Below are 14268 nucleotides of genomic sequence, written 5' to 3'. Positions count from 1 at the left end.
TATAATTTAGAGGGATCTCTTGTTATTTGGAGGTATGTCTTGTTATTTAGAGGGATGTCTTGTTATTTAGAGGGATGTCTTGGTATTTGGAGGGATGTCTAGTTATTTAGAGGGATGTCTTTTTATTTAGAGGGATGTCTTGTTATTTAGAGGGATGTCTTGTTATTTAGAGAGATGTCTTGTTATTTAGTGGGATGTCTTGTTATTTGGAGGGATGTCTTAATATTTATAGGGATGTCTTGTTATTTAGAGGGATGTCTAGTTATTTAGAGGGATGTCTTTTTATTTAGAGGGATGTCTTGTTATTTAGAGGGATGTCTTGTCATTTAGAGGGATTTCTTGTTTTTTAGAGGGATGTCTTGTTATTTGGAGGGATGTCTTGTTATTTAGAGGGATGTATTGTTATTTAGAGGGATGTCTTGTTATTTCGGGGGATGTCTTGTTATTTAGAGGGATGTCTTGTTATTTAGAGGGATGTCTTCATATTTGGAGGGATGTCTTGTTATTTAGAGGGATGTCTTGTTTTTTGGAGGGATGTCTTGTTATTAAGAGGGATGTCTTATAATTTAGAGGGATGTCTTGTTATTTACAGGTATGTCTTGTTATTTAGAGGGATGTCTTAATATTTAGAGGAATGTCTTGTTATTTAGATGGATGTCTTGTTATTTAGAGGGATGTCTTGTTTTTTAGAGGGTTATTTTGTTACTTGGAGGGATGTCTTGTTATTTAGAGGGATGTCTTGGTATTTGGAGGGATGTCTTGTTTTTTAGAGAGATGTCTTGTTATTTAGAGGGATGTCTTAATATTTAGAGGGATGTCTTGTTTTTTAGAGGGTTGTCTTGATATGGAGGGATGTCTTGTTATTTAGAGGGATGTCTTGGTATTTAGAGGGATGTATTGCTATTTAGAGGGATGTCTTGTTATTTGAAGGGATGTCTTAATATTTAGAGGGATGTCTTGTTATTTAGAGGGATGTCTAGTTATTTAGAGGGATGTCTTTTTATTTAGAGGAATGTCTTGGTATTTGGAGGGATGTCTTAATATTTATAGGGATGTCTTGTTATTTAGAGGGATGTCTAGTTATTTAGAGAGATGTCTTTTTATTTAGAGGTATGTCTTGTTATTTAGAGGGATGTCTTAATATTTAGAGGAATGTCTTGTTATTTAGATGGATGTCTTGTTATTTAGAGGGATGTCTTGTTTTTTAGAGGGTTATTTTGTTACTTGGAGGGATGTCTTGTTATTTAGAGGGATGTCTTGGTATTTGGAGGGATGTCTTCATATTTGGAGGGATGTCTTGGTATTTGGAGGGATGTCTTGTTATTTAGAGGGATGTCTTGATATTTAGAGGGATGTCTTGTTTTTTAGAGAGATGTCTTGTTATTTAGAGGGATTTTTTGTTTTTTAGAGGGTTGTCTTGTTATTTGGAGGGATGTCTTGTTATTTAGAGGGATGTCTTAATATTTAGAGGGATGTCTTGTTTTTTAGAGGGATGTCTTGTTATTTAGAGGGATGTCTTGTTATTTGGAGAGATGTCTTGTTATTTAGAGGGATGTCTTGTTATTTAGAGGGATGTCTTGTTATTTAGAGGGATGTCTTCATATTTGGAGGGATGTCTTGTTATTTAGAGGGATGTCTTGTTATTTGGAGGGATGTCTTGTTATTAAGAGGGATGTCTTATAATTTAGAGGGATCTCTTGTTATTCGGAGGTATGTCTTGTTATTTAGAGGGATGTCTTGTTATTTAGAGGGATGTCTTGGTATTTGGAGGGATGTCTAGTTATTTAGAGGGATGTCTTTTTATTTAGAGGGATGTCTTGTTATTTAGAGGGATGTCTTGTTATTTAGTGGGATGTCTTGTTATTTGAAGGGATGTCTCAATATTTAGAGGGATGTCTTGTTATTTGGAGGGATGTGTTAATATTTATAGGGATGTCTTGTTATTTAGAGGGATGTCTTGTTATTTAGAGGGATGTCTTGTCATTTAGAGGGATGTCTTGTCATTTAGAGGGATTTCTTGTTTTTTAGAGGGTTGTCTTGTTATTTGGAGGGATGTCTTGTTATTTAGAGGGATGTCTTAATATTTGGAGGAATGACTAGTTTTTTAGATAATTGTCTTGTTATTTAGAGGGATGTCTTGTTATTTAGAGGGATGTATTGCTATTTAGAGGGATGTCTTGTTATTTGAAGGGATGTCTTAATATTTAGAGGGATGTCTTGTTATTTGGAGGGATGTCTTAATATTTATAGGGATGTCTTGTTTTTTAGAGGGATGTCTAGTTATTTAGAGGGATGTCTTTTTATTTAGAGGGATGTCTTGGTATTTGGAGGGATGTCTTAATATTTATAGGGATGTCTTGTTATTTAGAGGGATGTCTAGTTATTTAGAGGGATGTCTTTTTACTTAGAGGGATGTCTTGTTATTTAGAGGGATGTCTTGTCATTTAGAGGGATTTCTTGGTTTTTTGATGGTTGTCTTGTTATTTGGAGGGATGTCTTGTTATTTAGAGGGATGTATTGTTATTTAGAGGGATGTCTTGTTATTTCGGGGGATGTCTTGTTATTTAGAGGGATGTCTTGTTATTTAGAGGGATGTCTTCATAATTACAGGTATGTCTTGTTATTTAGAGGGATGTCTTAATATTTAGAGGAATGTCTTGTTATTTAAATGGATGTCTTGTTATTTAGAGGGATGTCTTGTTTTTTAGAGGGTTATTTTGTTACTTGGAGGGATGTCTTGTTATTTAGAGAGATGTCTTGTTATTTAGAGGGATTTTTTGTTTTTTAGAGGGTTGTCTTTTTATTTGGAGGGATGTCTTGTTATTTAGAGGGATGTCTTGTTATTTTGAGGGATGTCTTGATATTTAAAGGGATGTCTTGTTTTTTAGAGAGATGTCTTGTTATTTAGAGGGATTTTTTGTTTTTTAGGGGGTTGTCTTGTTATTTGGAGGGATGTCTTGTTACTTAGAGGGATTTTTTGTTTTTTAGAGGGTTGTCTTGTTATTTGGAGGGATGTCTTGTTATTTAGAGGGATGCCTTAATATTTAGAGGGATGTCTTGTTTTTTAGAGGGATGTCTTGTTATTTAGAGGGATGTCTTGTTATTTGGAGAGATGTTTTGTTATTTAGAGGGATGTCTTGTTATTTAGAAGGATGTCTTGTTATTTAGAGGGATGTCTTGTTATTTAGAGGGATGTCTTCATATTTGGAGGGATGTCTTGTTATTTAGAGGGATGTCTTGTTATTTGGAGGGATGTCTTGTTATTAAGAGGGATGTCTTATAATTTAGAGGGATGTCTTGTTATTTGGAGGTATGTCTTGTTATTTAGAGGGATGTCTTGTTATTTAGAGGGATGTCTTGGTATTTGGAGGAATGTCTAGTTATTTAGAGGGATGTCTTTTTATTTAGAGGGATGTCTTGTTATTTAGAGGGATGTCTTGTTATTTAGAGGGATGTCTTGTTATTTAGAGGGATGTCTTGTTATTTGAAGGGATGTCTTAATATTTAGACGGATGTCTTGCTATTTTGAGGGATGTCTTGTTATTTGGAGGGATGTCTTAATAGTTATAGGGATGTCTTGTTATTTAGAGGGATGTCTAGTTATTTAGAGGGATGTCTTTTTATTTAGAGGGATGTCTTGTTATTTAGAGGGATGTCTTGTCATTTAGAGGGATTTCTTGTTTTTTAGAGGGTTGTCTTGTTATTTGGAGGGATGTCTTGTTATTTAGAGGGATGTCTTGGTATTTGGAGGGATGTCTTGTTATTTAGAGGGATGTCTTAATATTTGGAGGAATGACTAGTTTTTTAGAGAATTGTCTTGTTATTTAGAGGGATGTCTTGTTATTTAGAGGGATGTAAATAACAAGACATCCCTCTAAATAACAAGACATCTCAATAATAACAACAAGACACAACAACAACAAACAACAACAATAAATAACAAGACTCCGATTTACTTCAATGAACACTTAACTGTACATACGAGGGAAGTGTTCAACAAAGGTAGGGACCTCGTGAAAGATCAAAGACTCGCATCGGTCTGGGTAGCGGATGGACGTGTTCTGGTGAGGAAAACACCCAAGGGAAGGATTGCTCGAGTGCGTGAATTAGGTGATCTGAACAGAATCTGTGGACCATATCGCTCCCCAGCCTCCTCAACAGGTGACAACATGGACTCCGCCCCCGCCGCTGCCAGTACCTCTCCTGATGTGACTCCGCAGCCACCACTCCCACCCCCGCAGCCAACAGAGTAGCCAGCCAAACAAGACAATGAAATGCAGTAAATAACCATAATTTTCTTCATACTGTAATATAGTTTAACTTAAAATCAATATTTTTGTAGATGCCGTGTTAGCAAAACAGAATGTTTTCACTCCTCAAACATTAAAATAAACGCTATAGTTATAAATATTTGTTTTTTTTTTTTACTAGTTTCAGTTGTCTTTAATTTAATTGATCATTTGTTCCTCAGCAATATAAATATAAAATGATAGCATAGGCTAACTAGGAATAAATCTGTCACAGTTTCGTAAGATTATTAAATCTAAAGATAAATGCAATCCAATCATAACATTCCAGATCCATTATGAGTTCTCAATGTAAATATTAATACTTTTACCACATTATTTCAGTTAAACTCAAGCTATTGTTTATAACTTTACTCTAAAACCTCATAATCCTTAATTCAAAATAACTAATCGTAACACTAAAGCACTATCCATCTCAATTGTCAATAAACTAAATAATTAAAATAAAATATAATAATAATCCTAAAAAATAACAATACAAATAACACGTGTTAACCAACATTGCTCATTATCAACATTTGCATTGATGGTAAGCCCCATCTCTGCTTTTCTTATCTGATGATTGCGAGTACATTATCTTTGTAATGATAACCATACACAAATTGTGAATGGTCACAAAATTCTGTTTTTTTTTTTTTTTTTTTTGTATTTGTAGACTATTTTAAATAGATAAACACTACACGTCATTTCACAGTGACGTTTGTATTTTTGTCCATGAATTCTTGATAAATCATTCTATCTTTAAACTAAACATACATTTTTATTTACATAGTTTCCCAGTAAAGTTAGTTTGTGAAGCATTTAATTTAATATATATATATTTAGTATATGTGACTGAATATGTGTATTTTATTTAAGAGACAACAGCGTGAAATCTACGCATCATTATCGTGATCAGTGATTTTCTTTAACTTCAAAAAGTGTTATTTTATGTTCTTAATTACCTTACACTCATGTTAATGCCTTTTGTTATGATATTATTAGAATGGTGTCTTGTGGAATTTTTACCTGCAATTTTTACTTTTGCCAACCAAATTGATTCATATATTATCTACAATCAAATTATAGTTAATTAATTAAATTCATTTATACAACTTCCAAAAAATATTTTTTAGGTTTACTCTGATACAATAATATATGCAACTTGTCTGTTTATAAATGCTTAAATCCATATTTTTTATGCCTAGCTAGATGGCAGACTAGCACTGGCTGTTGCCTACCACCTGATTATATATATACATTTTTTTCTCTTTATTGTTTTAAAGTACTTGCTCTTTAATTAATTATTACATTATATTTTTTATTTTTATTTTGAGGAAATTGTAAACCTCAACAAAGATTTATTTGATGAAGCCTCAATTAATAATAACTTTAAGGTAATTGAAGACTTGAAAGATGTGAGAGGGTACTTCAGTACTGAAGTGGGACATTCAAAATTCAAAATCATTCACATTAACATCCGCAGCTATCGTAAAAACTTTGATGAGTTCTTAGTATTCGTACAAGGGTTAGATATTAAATTTAATTGTCTTGTTCTATCTGAAGCATGGCTAGGTGATGATAGTGATCTTTTTAGCGTTGATGGATACAATTGTTATCGATCGTACAACAGTATAAACCAAAATGACGGAGTTGTTATTTACTTAGATAGTAATATTACAGCATCCTGTAGTCAGTTGTCGCTCGGAGGAGTCGCCACCGCCTTATCAGTGACCTTCGACTGGGCCGGCAATCCATGTGACATATTAGCCGTATATCGGAGTCCGAGCTCTAGTCTTGAGCACTTCATCAATGGTGTTTCTGAGCATTATTACTTAAGCCGAGATTTCCGAGGCATTCGTGTTTTAGTTGGTGATACAAATTGCAACATTTTGGCACCTGGGCAAAATAGTCTAGAAGAGCGCTTCTTAGACGAAATGTATGGATATGGATTTATACCTTGCATCAACTCAATAACACGACCTGCTAGTAATACCTGCATTGACCATTTTTTCGTCAAAATTGCTAATAAAATCCTTACTAAATCAGCAATCCTTCAGTCAAGTTTAACTGATCATTACCCCATTGCACTACAAATATCTAAGCAGCGACACTACAATAATGATAAAATGCAAGCTTCTTTTTACAAAAAGACCGACTGGAAAATTGTCAATAACCTTTTAACAACTGAAAACTGGCAAGAAGTACTAGCAAGTGAAGACGTGAATTTTTGTGCCGAGCAAATTACAAAAAAAATTGGCAGGGTGATTGAAAACGCATCATTAAATATTAAAATTAACGCTAAAAATACAAAAATCAAACCTTGGATAACTAATGGTCTTATTACTTCAATAAGAAAGCGGGATCTCCTTTTTAAACAATTAAAAAAAGAACCATTCAACCTGTATCTTCGAAATAAATTCACCCAGTATCGCAATAGATTACATTCCCTAATCAAGCATATAAAGTTTAATTATTACAAAACCAAAATTGACGAATCCGCGGGTGACGCTCGTAAATTTTGGTCAGTTGTAAACGAGGTGGCTGGCCGACCAAGTGCCAAAGCGCCGTTTCCGGTTGAGGCGTTTGTTGTTAACTCTGACACTGCCGCCCCCCCAGAAACAAAACACATTTGTAACACATTTAATAATTTTTTCTCTTCTGTGGGATCTGAGTTGGCAATGGGTATCACGGCTTCGGGACGACCGGAGGTGGATGACGCCGACCACGCGGTTGATTCTGTATTTGAGATGGTGCCTGTCAATGAGCCCCAGCTTTCCAATTTAATAAATAGTATCAAGGGAGGTTCAGCTCCAGGCTGGGATGACATTCCAGTCAGAATTATTAAAGAAAATGCAAGCCTTCATATTCCAATTCGGCACTTAATAAACACAAGTATACGCACTTGGGAACTTTCCTGATATTTTCAAATTAGCTAAGGTTATCCCGATACACAAATCTGGGCAAAAATCTGTCATTAATAACTACAGACCCATTTCATTGTTACCTGTGATAAGTAAAATTCTAGAGAAATGGGTAAAAATTCAGCTCTTAAACTATCTGGAGAAAGAGAATATTATTACAGAAAATCAATACGGCTTCCAAAAAGGATTAAACACATCGGATGCACTCTTTGATCTCACAACATTTATTACCCAAGAAATCAGTAAAAAAAATAAAGTTATGATAACATTCCTGGATCTTGCTAAAGCGTTTGGTTCTATCGATAGGAATTTATTACTCAGAAAGCTAAACTTACTAGGTGTCAAAGATACTTCCTTAACTTGGTTTGAAAACTATTTTTACAGTCGAAAACAGTTTGTAGCAATACGTGGAGTCAACGGTGACAACACAGACATTAACTATGGAGTCGTCCAAGGAAGCACGCTTGGCCCTCTTTTATTTTTAATATATATTAACAATATCTCAAATCTGTCAATTAAAGGTAAGGTGTTCCTATTTGCTGACGATACGGCTCTAGTCTCCTCCGGGCCAAATTGGGACGCCGTATATGACAGGGCGTCCTCCGACTTGGGCAAGCTCAAACTATGGTTTGACCACAACATACTATCCTTAAATGTGTCCAAGACCAAATGTCTGCCCATTTACTTTAGATGCGACAGTGGTCCGGGCCATAGAGTACACAGGTTGCATGGCGAGAGTAAGTGTCATGGCGGATGGTCACGTTGATCCTAATTGTGGCTCTTGTTTTAAATTAGTTAAAAATAATTGTAATGCGATTTTCTGTGATGGTTTTTGCTCCAAATGGTACCACATTGCTTGTGTAAATATTTCTTCAGTTGAATATGACTTAGTAAACAAATTAGGGGACAAATCCAAGTGGTTCTGTGACTCCTGTGATGTTAACCTCAAAAGTCTGCAGACGAGAGTTGGTAATATTGAAGAATTTATTAACCTAAATTCTACTGTCCAGAATTTAATATCTCTCGTTAAAGGAGTTGTTGAAAATAACCTCGAACTTAACAACAAACTTGAAGATGTTGTACAAACCAAGAAGCGGTCCTCTGCAGAATCCCATTCTCAGCTTATAGGCCTACCTAGGCCTAGTCAAGAGTCAAGCCTACCAAATTCCGAATCTGATGTCAAAGTGAATGGACAGGAGGCCGGAAACACTGAAAATAGGAATAAAAGCTACTCCCAAGTACTAGCTAGCAATACTGACAGTAGGCCTAGAAACAAAAATAGACCTACAACTTCCAAAACGTCTCAAGAAGAGGTTAGGTTTTCTAAAACTAAGACTAAACCCATTATAGGTTCAAATACTGACAAAAGTGGTCTCAAGCGTGCGGAAAAATCCAAGGCAGTTTTTGTTAGTCGTTGTTCTTCAGATACGGAAAGTAGTGACATTGAATCCTATCTAAAAAGTGAAAACGTTATTTGTTGAGCCGTGACATGCCCACCAAGCGTCCCACCAATGTCACGCCTCAGTGTTTTTTGTATAGTGCGAGTGCTGGCCTTGCGCCGGAACTCGTTCAGTTTGGGTCTGGCAGCAGTCCTGCAGACCCCGGGGCAATTTTTCCGCTGTCGAGCACATTTTCGGCAGAAGGCGAGCGACTGTCAATTTAACCTGTCCAACTTTGTTGTTTTCTGAAGGCAAAATATTTCACTTCAGACAATTATTTCATTTTCTACGCCAGCGATATTTGAACATGGTTTAAGTGTTTTGCCAGTCGTCAGATGAGGTCCCAGATGTGAGGCACCAGCAGCTGTTCTCGGAGAGGCTCGCCCGGAGGGACACTCCTTCTTCTGCCTCCTTGGGCTGCCTACGGCCCAGCTTCTCCGGGGACCACTATGTCGCCATCTTCCAGTTTGGAACGCCACTGCCCACCGCCTACCACCGTCAAGGAAACTTGTGCCACCCTTTTCCGCAAGTTATAACGTTGATTATTTAAATTATGAACATTTTAAAAAACTTTATATTTGAAGGGGGCCCCGCAAAATGATTGATTCTTCGTTATTTATTTTTATAGTATTGTTATTTATTTAATTGTTAATTTTTTCAAAGTTTAAAGTATATTTACAGTTACCATCTTTAATTATTTCTTTGTTAGGCCTAATTTGTTACTGGTACCAGTTTTGTAATTCAGAAGGGTAAATTTTTTGAAAGATTTTTAAATGAATTCTTTGGATGGCTGACATTGTTGTTTATTGTTATTTTGTTGATTTTGATTAAATATAGGCTTTGTTGACAACTGTTTGTTTTTTGGATATTCACCCACGGCCTTTCATTTTTGTTAGGGATGTGGGGCGACCACTCGCACTGTCACTATGGGGGGCATGCTTCCAATAGTTGTTCGTCTGGGGGCGGTGCGAGGGGTCGGCTCAGATGGTAGCAGAGCGTGGTTTTTTGTGCTCTATCCACGAAGGGCCGTGGTTGGATTTGATTTTTGGGTGATGCTGGTCTGGCAGTCTTAGGAATTTTTGAAGAAATGTTGTCGTGGTGGGGTGAGCACACTGTTGTAGTTTTTTTATTAGGAGCTCGCCCTTGGCCGAGTCACCGGGTGGAATCTGGTTAATTACTTGCATCCTTTGGGAGCAAGAGTGTCAAAAGCATGGCCAAACCCAAAATTGAAACTGTGTGTGTGTGTGTTTACCTCATCACACAAATGTTAGGTGTTGTTGTTTAGTGTATGTATGTTGTGTGTATGTGGTGAGTGTAAGTTCGTGTTTTTGTTTTTGGTGGCTAAGGCGGTGTGTATGGGCAGGTTCTTCTGTTTGGGACCTCATCTGACTGTAGGCATTTCAGTCCAGAGTCTTTAGTTAGGCCTAGTTAAGTTTGTGAATTGTTCGTTGTAAAATTTTTTGTGTGTTTTGGAAGGTAGACCGACTGACTGAGAACAAAATGGGTTTGTTTGCTCCACTGCCCAATCCCATTGCTAGGGTTTTGAGCGACATTCGCCCGGTTGATGGTTTAGAGGTGGAAACTTTGTTAGAGTTTTTGGGAAAGGTGTTGCACCTGAAGGAGTTCCCAGGCATGGAGGACTCAGTAGTGTTGGAACTGCTGGTTCCACTCTGCCTGAGACCTCTTGGTGACAAATTGTTAGACTGTTTGAAACGGGGAGTAAACTTTGACATTTTTCACAGTGAAGTGCTTGAGCTCTTTGTCCCCTTCAGGGTCATGGAGAGATTGAAAGTTGAGAGGGTGTTTCGTCCTCAAAAATTTGACGAAACTCTCAGTCAGTATGTGGGTGACATTTGTGGCGTGTGGCGTGTCCTACGGCTGGGCATCCCTGAAAACCAACTGATGGACATTGTCTTGCAGGGGTTGAAGCCTGAGGAGCGGTCCAGACTGATTTTTGCTCCAAAGCCTTCTTCTTTTGCAGACCTGGATAGGTTGGTCATCCTTTCACGGAGCGTTCAAGACGCTGATTGTCAAAGGGAGCACGTTGCGGGGCATCTTCCCCGGACTGGTCCCCATCCCGCTGTAGCATCCGTGTGTCGAGGTCCTGAAACACCGCAGAGACAGAGGCATCCTATCGTTTGCTTTGGCTGTGGTCAAACAGGTCACATGAGACGAGAGTGTCGTCAGAGGGTTAATCTTGGGACTTTGTCCAAAACCCTGAGTAGCTCACAAGGGGAAGGTTTGCCTAAACCGCCCTGTGAGAAAGCTGTTTTGGAGAAAGTCAGTAAGAATTTTGTTTCTGTGAGTACTGCCCCTTCTGGGAGTGCTGGTTTTGGGGAGCCTCTGTCGCGGGGAATGAGGGAGCTTGCATGCATGGGAGTGAAAGCGGCGCGCTCAACTTGCCCACGACTCAACATCTTCTTAGGTAAAACGGTGCAGAAGGCCCTTGTGGATTCTGGGTCAGCCCGTTGTCTCATTTCCCTGTCCCTGTTTGAAAATCTAAAATCTTCTGGGCTAATCAAGCAAGTTGAGCGAAGTACCCACATCTGCTGGACTGCCTCGAAATCCCCACTTCCAATCATCTATGAAGCCCGTTTGAAATTCAAGATTGAACATTTTTCTTGGGTGTGGAGTTTTTGGGTAGCCAAGGACCTTTGCATTCCTGTCATTTTGGGAGCGGATTTCATCAAGCATTGTGGCCTGATTTTGGATTTAGGCAGAGGCCAGTGCTTCTTTCGTTTCGCAAGACGGGTGCTCATTCCTTTCGCTGATGAAATTGTGGATGGTGCAGCTGTGGTAGAGCCTGAGAAACCCAGCAAACCAAAAGTTGATCCTTTAGGGCATCTGACTCCTGGTGAGGCTGAAGCTATCAGAACATTGTGTTCTCGTTTTCCTGAGGTGCTGACGCCAAAGCTTGGAGTCACCAATCTTTTGGAGTACGAAATCCGTTTGACTGACACCCGTCCAGTTCGTTCCCATCCTTACAAGCTTGCTCCACCCAAGATGGAAACACTCCGTGGAATCATCAATGAGCTTCTTGAAAATGGGGTAATTGAGCCTTCTCGCTCAAGTTACGCAAGTCCAGCTTTTCTAGTTCCAAAGCCAAATGGCAAGTCTCGAATGGTTCTAGATTATCGCAAGTTGAATGCTCAGATTGAAATTGACTCTGTCCCTCTCCCTGATTTGCACTCGGCGTTCGATTGGTTCGGTAAGGCCAAGTATTTTTCCGTCTTTGATTTGAACCAGGCTTACCATCAGATTCCTTTGAAACCTGAATCTCGACCTCTCACTGCCTTCTGCGTTCCGTGGAACTTGTACCAGTTCACACGTGTACCCATGGGCCTAGCTGTGGGAGCCCAGACCCTCACCAGACTTCTGGACTCCATCTTTCATGACGTCAAGTTCAAATTTGTGTTCAACTATCTTGACGATCTTTTGGTGTACAGTGAGAGCTTTGAAGACCATCTGGTTCATCTTGAGGAAGTCATGAATAGGTTGCTTAGGGCTGGCCTTACCGTAAATCCCGAGAAAGTTAGTTTTGCTCAGGCTGAGATTTCTTTCCTAGGTCATCTAGTATCATCTCGAGGTGTCTGTATCGATCCGGCTAGAACCCAGGCTATCAGGGAGTTTCCTCCTCCCCGAGATGTCAAAGGCATTGCCCGTTTCATTGGAATGGTGGGTTTCTACCGGCGCTTCATCCCCAATGTGGCTGAGTTGGCGGCTCCTCTCAATGAGCTTCGGAAGAAGGGCGCCAAGTTTGTTTGGGGTGAAGCACAACAGATGTCTTTTGATCTTCTGAAAGAAGCTATCATGCAACCTCCAGTCTTGGCGATGCCAGATTTCAGTCAAAAGTTTGTTTTGCAAACCGATGCTTCCTCCGTCGCAATTGCGGCTGTGTTGTCTCAAGAGGTAGATGGTGTTAGGCAGCCAATTGCGTATGCCTCACGCACTTTGAACCCTTGCGAAAAGAAGAGCTCTTCTGTGTATGAGTTAGAGTGTTTGGCTGTCGTGTTTGGAGTGAATAAGTTCAGACGTTTTTTGGAACACAAAGAGTTTTTGCTGGAAACCGACAACCAAGCGCTCTCGTGGCTCCTTGCACATCCTCGCCAGCTTGGAAAAATTGGTCGTTGGGTGGTCCAAATATCTTCCCTCAAATTCCAAGTGCAACATGTTCGAGGCACGCAGAATGTGATTGCTGACACTTTATCCAGGATGTACCATTCACCTGACGACCAACCTTCTGATCAGGAGGAGCACACAGGGTGTGCCGTGCTCCTGGAGTTTCCCCTCGCCTTTTCTGAGTTCATCCCACATCAGCTAAAAGATCCCGAGCTGGCTAAGATCATTGGTGAGCTTCAAAATGGGGGAGCCCAACCCCCGTATTTTCTGTCCCAGGGTGCCCTTTGTTGTCGAGACCGACAGCGAGGTAAACCCAAGATTGTGCTGCCTAGTCTTCTTGTACCCATGGTCTTTGCGTACTTTCACTCTTCCCCTGTGGGTGGGCACTTAGGGATTCACAAGACCATTGCGAAGGTTAGGGACATGTTCATCTGGAAGGGTATGGACAGGGACATTGCGGCACGAGTGCGTTCTTGTCAAACATGCTCGCTAAGCAAGCCTGCTCAGAATACCAAGTATGGGTTGTTGTCATCTGAGGTGGCGGAGAGACCTTTGGAGAAGGTTTTCATAGACTATGTAGGGCCTCTCCCACGTAGCAAGTCAGGAAACAAATTCTTACTTGTTTGTGTGGATGCCTTCTCCAAGTTTTGTTGGCTTTTTCCTTTGAGGAACGCCACTGCACAGCTCACCGTGCAGGCACTTCGTACCCATTTGTTCCAACACTTTGGAATACCCGCCACCATTGTTTCCGACAACGGAACTCAGTTCGTGTCTCACCTTTTCAAAAGAATGTGCTTTGGGCACGGTATCCGCCATGTGACCACTTCTCCTTACTATCCACAGCCTTCCCATGCTGAGAGGTTCAATAGAAACCTTCGATCCGCTCTCATAGCTTTTCATGCTGACAAGCAGACCACCTGGGATCAGGAACTTCCTTGGATTCAATTTGCTTTCAATACTGCACACCATGAGAGTCACAAGGCGGTCCCTTTCGAGCTGTTGTTGGGCTATCCACCTAATAATCCCTTGGCAAATGTGTGGAAAATTGGCGACCTTCTGCCACCCCCTGGTGCAGCCAATGTCAAGGCAACTTGGCAGGCGGCTAGGAGGAACTTGATCAGAGCTAGGGAATTGGTCCGGAGGAAGCACAATCGAGGTCGGTTGGACAATCCTTTCCAGGTGGGGGATTTGGTTTTCTGTAAGGCTCATCCGGTCAGTTCGGCCGTGGACAAGAGAGCCGCAAAGTTGTCTCATCGGTGGTCAGGTCCCCACCGCATCTTGAAGTTCTTGACTCCTGTCTCCGTGCGGCTGGGAGATCCGCAGACTGGAGAAGTTTTCCGGAGGGCTCACATTTCTCATCTGAAGCCTTTCCGGGGAACAATTCCGTAGGTCATCTTTCGTTACTCTTGTGTCTGAGTGGGAAGTGCACTGGGCCAGAGAGCTTGATCACCTCTTCTGTCCCTTGTGCGCTGCTGAAGATTTTTCCCTAGTAAATTTTCC

The sequence above is a fragment of the Macrosteles quadrilineatus genome, unplaced genomic scaffold (assembly GCF_028750875.1).
Source record: "Macrosteles quadrilineatus isolate MER2022 unplaced genomic scaffold, UCM_ALF_1.0 Scaffold_8__2_contigs__length_117827958, whole genome shotgun sequence".
Classification (NCBI taxonomy): domain Eukaryota; kingdom Metazoa; phylum Arthropoda; class Insecta; order Hemiptera; family Cicadellidae; genus Macrosteles; species Macrosteles quadrilineatus.
Note: the sequence above shows the minus strand (reverse complement) of the source record.